At 34.2% G+C, this 12,485-nt stretch overlaps 1 pseudogene; it reads right to left on the bottom strand.

The window, feature by feature from the left end:
* Positions 1-11,119: 11,119 nt before the first annotated feature.
* Positions 11,120-11,412, bottom strand: LOC110596042 (annotated as a pseudogene).
* Positions 11,413-12,485: the final 1,073 nt, after the last annotated feature.

Here is a 12,485-nt window from a genome sequence, read left to right as displayed (position 1 = left end):
GCTGGGCCACATTATCAACATATCTGGCCAAACATCATTCTGGATGTTTCTGCAAAGGTGTTTTTTTGATGAGATTTACACAGTATTTTGTTCTTCCAAAGTAAATTGCAAACTTTTTCATTAAAATCAAAGTGTCATATAAAAAAAGAAGAGGACATAACATATTACAAATATATTCATGTTTTCCTAACTCCTACTATATTATTTTAAGTTACCAGTAGATTCTATTGCTCTCCTTATTTCCAAACCACCCTTTAGAGCTCCCAACTAACCTCTAGAAAATAAATACAAACCCTAAAGATATTGTCCCGGTCTAAGAGTTGGTTAGAGTTATCATTTTAAAAATTACTCAATGCTATTCAGAGTCATTTTCAAAGAAATAACTCTGGCCACTGTGAAATATGGACCTGGGCATCACAGGGAATCTGTGAAATAAACATTTATAGTAGTAAACAAAATTAAGTGTGGTACAGCCTCTGGTAATCACTTTCTTTCTTTTTTCTTTTCTTTTCTTTTTTTTGAGTTGGAGTCTCATTCTTTCACCCAGGTTGAAGTGCAGTTACATGCTCATGGTCACCACAGCCTCAACCTGCTGGGTTCAGGTGATACTTCCACTTCAGCTTTCCAAGTAACTGAAACTATAGACGCTCACTACCACACCCAGTTAATTTTTTGATTTTACTTTAGAGATGAGGTCTCTTCATGTTGCACAGGTTGGTCTCGAATCCTTTTGCCTTAGCCTCCCAAAGTGTTGATATTACAGGTGTGAGCCACCACACCTGGTTCATTTTCTTAATTTACCTAAGGAGATGTGTCCATGTTTCTTCAACTGGTTAATAAATACATATATGCTATAAATCAGTAATTAGTTGAACAAATTGAGAATGTGTATTTGTGTGTGTGTGTCCTACTAGAAGTGAAAAAGAAGATAGAGGGGAAAGCCGAAGGATTTAGGCTTTATACTCCTGCGGACATACCCTTACACAGTGAGATGAAGCACTGCAGACAGATTTGAAGTGTGCTAATACAAGTTCATATGCACTTAATGACTTCCAGTTATTTATTTTTCAATTTGCCCTCACTGAGTTTTTTTTTTTTTCTTTACTGAAAACTAATTAAGATTCCCTCATCTTTTTTTCGTGAAGTATCTGCAGGATTTACTTTGAACTTTTCTGTTACATTGGTGCATGTTACCCAAAGTGGATAGTCTACAGATTGCAGGAGAAATATAAGAACAGTATACATGCAATGGTGTGTTACAGTTACCTAAAATGTTCTCTTAATGAACCAAGCCAAACTGATTGATATGCTTATTGGCACAGTTTTCTCAGGTGATAGAAAGTCTTCTTTTTATAAGAAATACTAGTGAATAATACTTATTAGAGATTAGAAGGCATTGTTCTTATTTCTCTTTTTTGGTGAATTTTTTTCTCAGTCATCTTAAGCTTTCCTGACCTCCAAAGTTTCAAATTCTCCCACATAACCATCTCTAAATTCCCATGTATAAAGTCAAAATGAATGTTTTCCAAGAATTCAATATTCTTCAAGAGGAAATGAGCAATATGCATTTACTTTCAAAAAAGAAGAAAATTGGTTTCCATTAATCAAATTTCACCAGGAAAATGTATCATTCTTTCACAGAGTTATGGAAAGATAAATTTCCACAAAGCTTTTCTGTGTCAGGCTAAAAGGGTTATTGATGAGGTTATAAGGTTTACAATGTTCAAGTTGCAAAGGAATGTGTCTTTATGATGAGGGAGCCTCTTCTGATGCTGTAAAGGTGGTTTTTCATTTCTCACCCTCCTATTTTTCTGAGACATCTGATACTTTAAGAGCTTAGTGCAAACAGAATCAAACTAACTTTTACTGTATTTTACATATATGTACTATATTTAATCATTACACTAGCCGTTTGGGTAAAACTTCTTATCCTCATTTTATAGACGAGGAAACTAAGTTTCAATGAGGTTAAATATTGTGTTTAAACTCCATAACTAATTTTTTAAAAAAGAACAAGGATTTAAACTCAGATCTATCACCGTTTACTTTTCTATCTCCTCTCCAGGAATACCATTAATTTACAACAGGATGCTTTAAGCATTCTCAATCGGGACAATAAATCTACAATATGAAGGTTTCCATACTTAGTGAACAGAAACTATAAAGCTTTCTATTTATGCCTACGTCTAAAAGCTATTCTGGAGAATACAAGAGTAATCCTCTCTAAAGATAAATTTTGGCAAGGAAAAATGCAGTTCAAAAATAGAAACACATGTAATCTCAAATTAACTGTCTTTGTTTTCTGCAGTTTTATGCAAATGCAAATATGCAAAAGAACAAATGCTTGAAAGAGGAAAAAAATGTACATGTTGGCAATTCGTTATCCTTGTGTTTTTCTTAATTGATGAGTGCTTTCTCTGTTGGAACCCTTAAGATTGCTCAGATTCCCTGGCATTAGTCCTCATGAAATATCATCTCAATGATATCTTTTGTAGAGACTATGATGCTCAATCAGACATTTTGGCTAACATACTAGGTTGCTGATCTGACATTCTATGCCCAGAATCACTGTTGCTGAGCCAAATAAACCACCTCCTGAGTTGTTTCCTGTCCAATTTGTGGTATTTTTTTCCAATGGGCTTTCTAGGTGGCTAGACTCTTTCTACCTGAGCATAACAACAAGCAAGTCATATTAGCAAAGGACAAAATTTTAAGAATGTTGCATGCTGCAGATAAATAGAGTCACTGATAAGCAGACCAATACCTGCACATAACAGTTTTAATCAGTTTCAATGAAAAATAGCTGCTTTATGAGAGGCCTTCACTCTCCAGAACCTCATCATGAACTCTAACACATACATGGTAAACATCACAGAAACAAGGAAGAAGAATTGTGAAGAAAAGTAAAATATTGAGATAATTATCTTTTGTTGATTTAATATATATGGAATAGTAGTCACATATATAAATGAAAAAAGTTATATTATTGAAGCAAGCTGCACTTTCAAAATATAATCATTGTAGGCAGTCTCTCAAGATTAGATTTATACACAGAAAATTACAAGGAAATCTAGATCTGCAAAATAGATGAATCAGGTGACCAGAATTCTAGATAAACTCATTACACTTTCTTAAAATAAATTATTCATTTTACTTGAGACACCTTACCAGCTTACAGGAACCAATCCTTCTATTTGAGTCCTAGAGTTCCCAAATCCTAAGAGTTCCTATTTTCTCAAATGTTTCCAATTTACCATTCACAAGCAGAGGATTCTACAAAATGCAATGTTGTATTTGCATCACTACCCTGCCTTAAAACTTTTATGTTCCTCCAGTTTTCACCAAGTCTATAACACAAAATGCGTGTCCAACTTCTTTAACCTAAACATTATGGCCCCAATGTACTTTTCCAGAAATTTATTTCTTCTCTTTCTAACATAAGCCTTATGCTCTCACGGATAAACCTGCACTGTCTAATACAGTTGCCTCGAGTCATGTGTGCCAATTTATATTTAAACTAGATAAAATTAAAAATTCAGTTCCTCTACTGGTCTAGACACGTTTTGAGTACACAATAGCCACTTGTTACTAGTGGCTACTGTATTGAACAGCATTGACTATCCATTATTGTAGAGTTCTAATGCACAGCCCTGCTGCTTACCTGCCCCGAGATCCTATTGTATAAATCTACCTATAAGTTCTGATACATACTATTTCCTCAAAGCAGAAAAGCTCTGGCTTTCTGTCTACCCTTTGAAATTTATAATCTGCAAACCCGTAGACCTCTCAAGGTATAGACTATATTTCATATTTTCTATTCCTCCTACTCTTACATATTTCATTTAGAAATAATCTCCATCTCTTCTAAACATTTTTGGAGTTTCACTTATAATATTCACAGGCAAGCTCTCACACTGCTGCTTTAAACTAATCTAGTAAAATGATTTTTTAAAACTAATTTAGAGAGAGAGGAGTATAGGTAAAAGGATTATTTCATTACTGACTTGTGCAGGGTTGGAAGGCTATATAGCTTTGATCTCTTCTCTGAGACTCTTGGGTCTTGACACTCAATACATACATTTTTTAAAAAATGTACAATTCACCATACTGTAAAACCTTTTTCATTAACAAAGAGAAAACTGAGAACCCAGCTGGTGGCATGCAGAGGTGATAGTCAAACTACTTAATATGCAACATAGCACCAGCGTATCACAATGTACACTGGCTCTAACACCAGATCTGGATCCTAAAGGCCTCTGTCTTTGTACTTCCTGAATCTTGGGAAGATCCAAAGGTTTTTAAAAAGAACTAAAACAACCCCTCAAAAAAAAAATGTTGGGGAAGGAACTTTAAGGTGCTTATGGCTGAAACTCCTTTTTTTTTTTGAGTTGAAGACAATCTGTCACCCAGGCTAGAGTGCAACTGCACACTCATGGCCACCGCAGCTTTGATCTGCTGGGTTCCGGTGATCCTTCTGCCTCAGCTTTCCAAGTAGCTGGAACCACAGGCACCCACCACCATACCTGTCTAATTTTTTTTTTATTTTACTGTAGAAATGAGGTCTCGCCATGTTGCTCAGGTTGGTCTCAAACCCCCTGAGCGCAGGCCGTCCTCTCGCCTCTGCCTCCCAAAGTGCTGGGATTATAGGCATGAGTCACCATGCTGGGCCCAAAGTTACTTTTTCTTCTAGAATGGCAGTGTTTTAATATCTTATCAGTGACTAGGGCTATACCTATGCTTGTAAAACATCGCTGGTGTTATAGTTGTTCACTCAGTTAGTAGAATTTTCCATAAAATAACTTTTCAGGAATATAACTACGTTGCCACATGAAATACCCACCTTCTGGAACATTGAAAGCAAAAGCTTTTCAACTGTTAAATAGGCACATGATCTTTATACCATTGGTATAATGTCACATGCATTTGTGTGCAGATTACAACATTCCAGAAAACTGCTCCCTCAGATGTTGTATTTGGGGTAATTGATGCTTTAGGGCTAAAAATCTTAATAAGCTGACACTTTTATTTTCAGAAGTGCCTTCAAGGGGTGCAATTCTAAAAAATTATGTTCCAACCTGGCTGATTGGCTAATAAAATGAAAGTAGTTTGTAAAAAAATAAACAAGTTAAGGATATGGCAAGCTTTGCACTGCTTTTAGCATAAATGAGTTAAAATCACTTCATTTCTTTCAATAAAAACATCTTGTGCCTAAAATAAAATGCCTGACGTTTATACAGAAATGGCATGCTTTTGTTTAAAAAAAATTTTGGTAGTTTATTGTTGCCAACACTTAAAACAAACAGTTGCTAACTTTTAAAAAGTAGTCAACCACATAAGTTCAAAATCAATAGTTAACATGATATCATTTTTAGTCTTAACCTTCAGTTTTAAATGATGTTCAGGTTGGAAGTGCAACATTACTTTGCTATTGAACTTTATAAATGACTCCCCACAGAAACAATAAACATAACTGGTTTGTAAAATAATTTATACTTCAGTGACCATTTTATAGCCAGTATTTTTTTTTTCCATTTAAGAAAAAGAGCTGTGAAGTACTTCTAGATTAAAAACATGGAAGACTTTTCCTTCCTCTTCCCTGTTCACACAGTTCTTACTATGAATCTATTCATTGTTATTTTATGGTCAGTTTTGACAAGAAAAGCTGATTTTCCATCTTACAAAGTAAATGATTCAGAAAATCACAAGGGAATGTGAAACTTCTACAGACCGGCCAGTGAAAACATATAGCAGGAATTGAAATGGAAGTTACACCAGCAAGGTGGCAGAATAGGAGTTTTCTATTGTATCTCTCCACAGGGCACTAGCTCTGACAAACACTCATGGATCGGAGTACCTGTGTGAGAGTCTGAGAGTCTAAGAATCCAATGGAGAAGTTCTAGTACACCACTGGAGTAAAATAACCAAAAGCTGACAAATTACAGAGAATAAGAAGAACAGTTTTATTTTACCTGCATCACCCATTCCCCAAGGTGACAGATAAGTGCCAAGAGAGAACATCTCAGTCTCTGATTCCTTCCGTAGGGGAAGGTGAGGACATAAAGAGTGAACACCCAGTGTCCCCAGCTATATAGAATGCTGTCCAAGAGGACAGTGTCTTTCTCTAACAGAGTATTGAGGTGATCAGCATGACTCAGTAGCTAGGAGAGGCTGGAAACAAATCATAGAGGTAAGACTTAGGCAACTGGGCTTAAAACTCAACAAAGGGTCTCGTGTCCTACAAACTGCTTCATGAACTCCACCAGGAGGCAAAGCTTCTTAAATGCCTTGTTTGTGGACTGTTACCAACTAGCCCACAGGCATCCTAGGTGCTTTGTGTGCCACACGTCTCATTGGTTGGTTCCCTGTGTATACCCCTGGACAACAAGTGTAAGCCTTTGCAGCAGCACATAAGCATACACAGTCAGCTTGACTCTGTAGGACTGAAATAAGGCACAAAAGCATAAGCAATTTAGACCTCGCTAAAGGGAATAAAAAATGTTTTAAAGCAAAAACAGGAGACTCTCAGCACTCAGTCTAGCTTTGCAAGATAAAGAGAAGATATATAATCTTAAGAATTCCCCCCAAAGAGATAGCAAGAGGGAAGGAGTAGGCTCACCCTACTACAAAGGTCTGAGAGAAACCTTAGCACTGCTAACCTGTGAAGATACTTTTCCATAAGATAGTCAGTAAAGACTGGAAGAGGTGACTGCTTCTTCAAATGCAAAGTTAACAATGTAGGATTTCAAGGAACACAAAAATATCAAGGAAATATAACATCATAAAAGAAATACATTAATTTCCCAGTAACTGATCCCAAAGAAATAGCGACCTATGAATTACATAACAAATAATTCAAAGTTGTTTTAAGAAAGCTCAGCAAACTACAAGATCACACAGACAACATAATAAATTCAGGAAAACAATATGTGAATAAAATAATATCTTCAACAAACAAACAGAAATCACACACAGAAAAAGAGACACAGATTCTGGAGTTAAATAATACAACTAACAAAATTTAAAGTGTAATAAAAAGTTTTAAGAGTTATAATGCAAGAAAGAATCTGTGAACTCCAAGACAAGTCATTTGAATTTATCCAGTCAGAAAAGAAAATAGAAAAACAAAGAATGAAAAGAAATTTTTTTAAAAATGTTATGGAATTTATGGGATGCCATGAAGAAAAATTATACACTGATTTTGAGAATTCTAGATGAAGAAGAGAGGGGGAAAGGATAGAAAGTTTACTTAAACAATGGCTAAAGACAACCCAAATCTGGAGAGAGATATGAACATCCAGAAAAATGAGGTTCAAAAATTGTCAAACAGGCTCAACTCAAAAATAATTTCACTAAGACACTTTATAATAAACTCACCAAAAATCAAAAACAAAAAAGCAGTAAGAGAAAAGATACTTGTACATATAAGGGACACACCTTCACATCAGCAGATTGTTAGCCAAAACCTTGCAGGCCAGGAGAGAGTGGAGTAAGATATTCAAGATGTTTCTATACAAGATATATAAACTCATTGAATAATACCTAATCAGATAAAACTGTCCTTTAGAAATGAAGGTGAATAATGACTTTCACAGATAAAATCAATCATTTATTACTTTTTTTCTAGACTTGAGCTTAGAAAAAAATAATAAATGAAGTTCTTCTGGTAGAAGTGAAAGATGCTTATTAGGAACATAAAAGCAGAGGAAAGTATAAAATTCACTGGTAAAGGTAGGTATATAGTAAAATTCAGAATACTCCAATACTCAATACTCCTAATAAAAAATGGGTGGAGGATCATAATATTTTTCTAAAGAAGACATATAAAGGTCACAGATATATGAACACAAACACAACATTAGTAATCATCAGATAAATGCAAATGAAAACCATGATATACTACCTCACATCTATTAGAATGGCTACCATCAGAAAGAAAAAAAAAATAACAAGTGTTGATATAAATGTGCTGAAAGGGGAATCTTTGTATACTTTTGGTGGAAAAGTAAATTGGTACAGCTATTATGGAAGCGATATAAGGGTTCCTCAAAAAATTAAAAATCGAGCTACCATATGATTCAATAATCCTGCTTCTGGATATAGATAACAAAGGAAATGAAATCAGTATCTCAAAAAGATAGCTATACTCCTATCTTCACTGCAGTATTATTCATAATAGTGAAGACATAGAAATAGCCTAAATACTTGGTCATAAATAAATGAATACAAAAAAGTCAAATATACAGTGAATTATTATTTAGTCTTGAAAGATAAGTAAATTCTTTCATTGGTGACAATATGGATGAAACTGGAAACATTATATTTAATGAAAGAAGCCAGACAGAGAAACATAAATATTGCATATTACTTATATGTAGAGTCTGAAGTCAACAAATCAGAAACGAAGTAGAACAATGGTTACCAAAGGCTAGGATAGTAGAAAAAATGGGAACATTGTTGGTCAAAGGTTGCAAACATTCAGTTATATGATGAGTAATTTTTGGAGATCTAATGTATAGCATGGTTACATTGGTAACAATTACTACAACATGGTTACAAGAGTTAATAATAATGCATAATTATTGTTTACATGAAATTTACTGAGAGTAGATTTGAAGTACTCTCACAAGACCGAAAAAAAAAGGTAACTACATGAGGTGACACAAAATTTAATTTGCTTGATTTTGGTAATCATTTCACATGATTACTTACATAAAATCATCACATTGTACACTTTAAATATGTACAATATTTATTTGCCAATCATACTTCAACAAAGCTGGAAAATGAATAAATAAAATTATAAATAACTGACATAGTCTTCAGTATTTACAAACCAGGATAAAAAAAAAAGAAAGGTGCAGGAATAAATTGATGGTGAAGGGGAGGATTAAGTGAGGGAAGGCAACACAGCAGAGAAACAGACATCTGAGAACTAAATGTCATATTTTGATAGCCTCTATGGCTTTATTGACTTATAGCATAGTATAATGATAGATATGGAGTCATAATAATTGACATTACTGCTATTTACATTTCTCATAACTGAACAAACAGGAAATATTTTAGATAATTTTCACCAGATCACGGCTATTATGAAACTTTGTATTTGAGATACTCACATTTCGTTTCCTCAAAAATGTTAATAAGGAATTTGATATTGCAACCTGAACATTAGCATTAAATAGAGCTATAATATGAGAGGAGGAAAATAATTCGGGAACAAAGACAAATTAAAATTAAATTTAAATTACATTATGTATTAGCTCTTTGTAAAAACAGACATTTGAGAATATCATTATTTTATTTATTATGGTATGTCTAATCACCATACATAAAAAATTTTAACTCAATATGTGACAGACATTGTTCTATATGTTGAGTATATAGCAGTAATCACGACAATGTCCTTAACATCATGGACCAGATAATTAGACATTACTCATGGAGGAACAGGTCAGCACACTGACCAAAGTCAGCTAATTTGCTCCCAACTCCTGTATTATTTTCAACTTTTTGCTTTGTGTTGGAAACTATAAGATGTGAATTATAAAATGATGTGAGGATTTGGCATCCTGGATTGCTATAATCACTTGAAAATTATGTAGGGCAAACTGACTTTGCGTCATACTGTTATCTGGTAAAGTCTACTCTCGGCATACAAGTTTCTCCTTCAGCCCTCACAAGATTTTTTCTCTCTCTCTTAAGATTTATGATACCCAGTGTTCTCACTTTCCTTCTTCATAGCTCCTAAATTCCAAAAGGAAAGCATCTAATTAAGTCATTATTTATAGTGAAACACAAATGTCTTACCACCACCCTCGGATTATGTCTCTCATGGCAATACTTATTTTATAAAAAGGAATTGATTTATAATGGGTCAAATTTAGAGAAAATATATTGAGGCATGAAGATTTCCAGTCTTCTTTATTCTACCTAGATACAACTGGCATATACAAAATTGCTCTTCCGTATTCAAATGTCACAAAAGGCAGGGTCACACCATCTGAGAACACGCAATACTGGACATTAATTTTTGAAGTTTACTACTGATCTGTGAAGCATAACAAGGATGCTATTCATGGTCTGTGCTTTCTCCTAAAGCATAAGCAACAGGCGTGATTGCCTCAGTAGGTTATATCAACCTACCCACAGCCAGACAAATTTGAAATTAAAGACTTTAAGGGAAAATAGAACTATCTTTCTACAAGTGATACTGAATAGCAAAATGTCCCATGATTCATCCTTTTTTGTGGAGGGCTCTCTGAGAGTAACTTCAGTCCAACAGCTTCTACAGGACTGGTCCACATATAATAGAGCCATACTTAAAAACTTAGTGCAGTAATTGAATTCTAATAACCTCTGCAAGTTAAGTATGTTACCTTTATTCAACATCGGAGATTCCATACAAAACTGCCCTTTTGAATTCATGATTTGGGACATCCTTGCAAGTAAGATGGTTTTATAAAGGTGCCATTGTACTTCCTAAATAACTAAACCTTTTTGGCCATGAATCAACACAGAGTCATGACATTTAATCTTATTCTGGATATTCCATCGCTTTCGTATACTCAGAATGTATTTCATAGTAAGTTTTTCAAAATTTACCTGCAAAAGAGTTGCAGAAAATTATTTTTCTATTTCCAAGAACTAACTTATTTGATTCTGTTTCAAGCGAAAGAACACTGACACAATACAAGCTAAAGGTGATCTTGAATGTGCAATTAAATCTGAGTGCAAAACTTTAAATATGGCACATAAGTAAAGATAAGCTTTCACCAGTTATTAAATACAGTTAGGTACTTCAGAAAAGAATCAAGATTACTGCTGTATATATGGAATTTCTTTCAGCTTTTCTATTTTTCTCCACCAAATAAAATTCTTTACATGTGTACACTAATTCCATGTTTAATTATAATTCCACCTCATCTTGATACCTTTCAATTAAAATATAAAGAACATCCTTACACCTAAAACCCCAAAGTCTGCTAAGGAATAGAACTGTGCTACCTCAAAACTCCATTCAAACACAATCCAAACTCTTCTAATTATGTTTTTTTAATTTTTGATTTTTTTTTTTTTTTAGCCAGAACATTTACTGTGTGACTAATTGTTGAAATTCTTAGGAAGAATTGAATGCCCCAACGGCTGCCCTCTTGGGTTTAGGTGCTATTCCCTCATGAAACCCATGCCTGATTCTGCCGTATACAATTTTTAGGTGCCTCATCCGACAAGTCCTGGTGATATTTCGTCTTTTAGCCTTGGCACTCCAGTCATACTTTCTCTTACGCTTGGCAGGGTAGCTGCATTTGCCACAGGTTGCTTCGGGAGGTGGTAGGCCTTAGAGCCACAGGGGCTGCCCAGGGTGTGCGTCTTATTGCCAGGTTTTCCAAACGATGAGGTTCCCTTCATCATCTGGCTTCTGACATATTTTAAATTAAATACAATTTATCCAAATTTTACAAGAATTTGTCCATATTCATATTAAAATGTACCGCAGGAACATAACTTATTCCCCTGAAAACTATAGTGTAAAATGCCATACGCCTTAAACATTCAAGTCTTTTTGTCATATTTTGGTTTTCTGCTAGGAGCTACAATGGTATATGAGCTCATTTTACAGTCAGAAATAATCGTGACAAGGGTACATTTTTTGATATTTTACTATGTTTTGTTCTCAATATTAATAAGCAATTCCTACCTATATTATGAGTCAGAAAACAGATGAACTGCTTACTTGACAAAATAAATATGAAAACATTAGACTGAAAATCAAAAATATTTATATTTTGATGTTAAAATATCATATCAATAATCAGCAATTTTGTATGAAAAATAAGCAATGCCATTATAAAAGAAAAAATCAAAGTTAGAAGAGAGATGGTCAGCTATAATACTCAAATTAATAATTTTTTAAATGACTATATACAAATTAAAACAGCTATCTTCACATTAATAATAAACTCCCATGATTTACTGATAGTTATTGAAAATTTGATTTTCATACACAAATCATGCATAGAAAGAATGTAATGTAACTTTCACTACAAAATTCTAAGCTTCGACTATGGTCATGAATGTATGTTGTTAGTGTGTGTGTGTGTGTGTGTGTGTGTGTGTGTGTGTGTGTGTACCTCTGAGAGATAGAGAAACTGAAAAATTATTAATACTCACACTATGGTTGCACTTAAAAGCACCAACTCCTCAAAATTATATGTTAAATTTAACTTGAGCAGTAATTGAATTCAAACCTTTGGTTCTGAAAAAGGTACATAATTTTCATCAGATCCTGAATGGAATTTGTGATCCACCCAAAATGTTTCAATCCACTTCACCTCTTAGCCTGTTGTTTCCATAAAGTCACTGCTAGAGCATGTCATGACACCTTATAAAAGAGATACTGCTCCTTGCAGGCTGAGATCTAATGTTAACTATGGTACTGACGTTGTTTTGTGTTTCACAGTAGCTGCTGCTTGTGTTTTTAATAT

The sequence above is a fragment of the Carlito syrichta genome, unplaced genomic scaffold, assembly GCF_000164805.1.
Source record: "Carlito syrichta isolate Samal-C Ts95f unplaced genomic scaffold, Tarsius_syrichta-2.0.1 Scaffold305828, whole genome shotgun sequence".
Lineage (NCBI taxonomy): Eukaryota > Metazoa > Chordata > Mammalia > Primates > Tarsiidae > Carlito > Carlito syrichta.
This window is presented reverse-complemented; position numbering and strand designations above follow the sequence as displayed.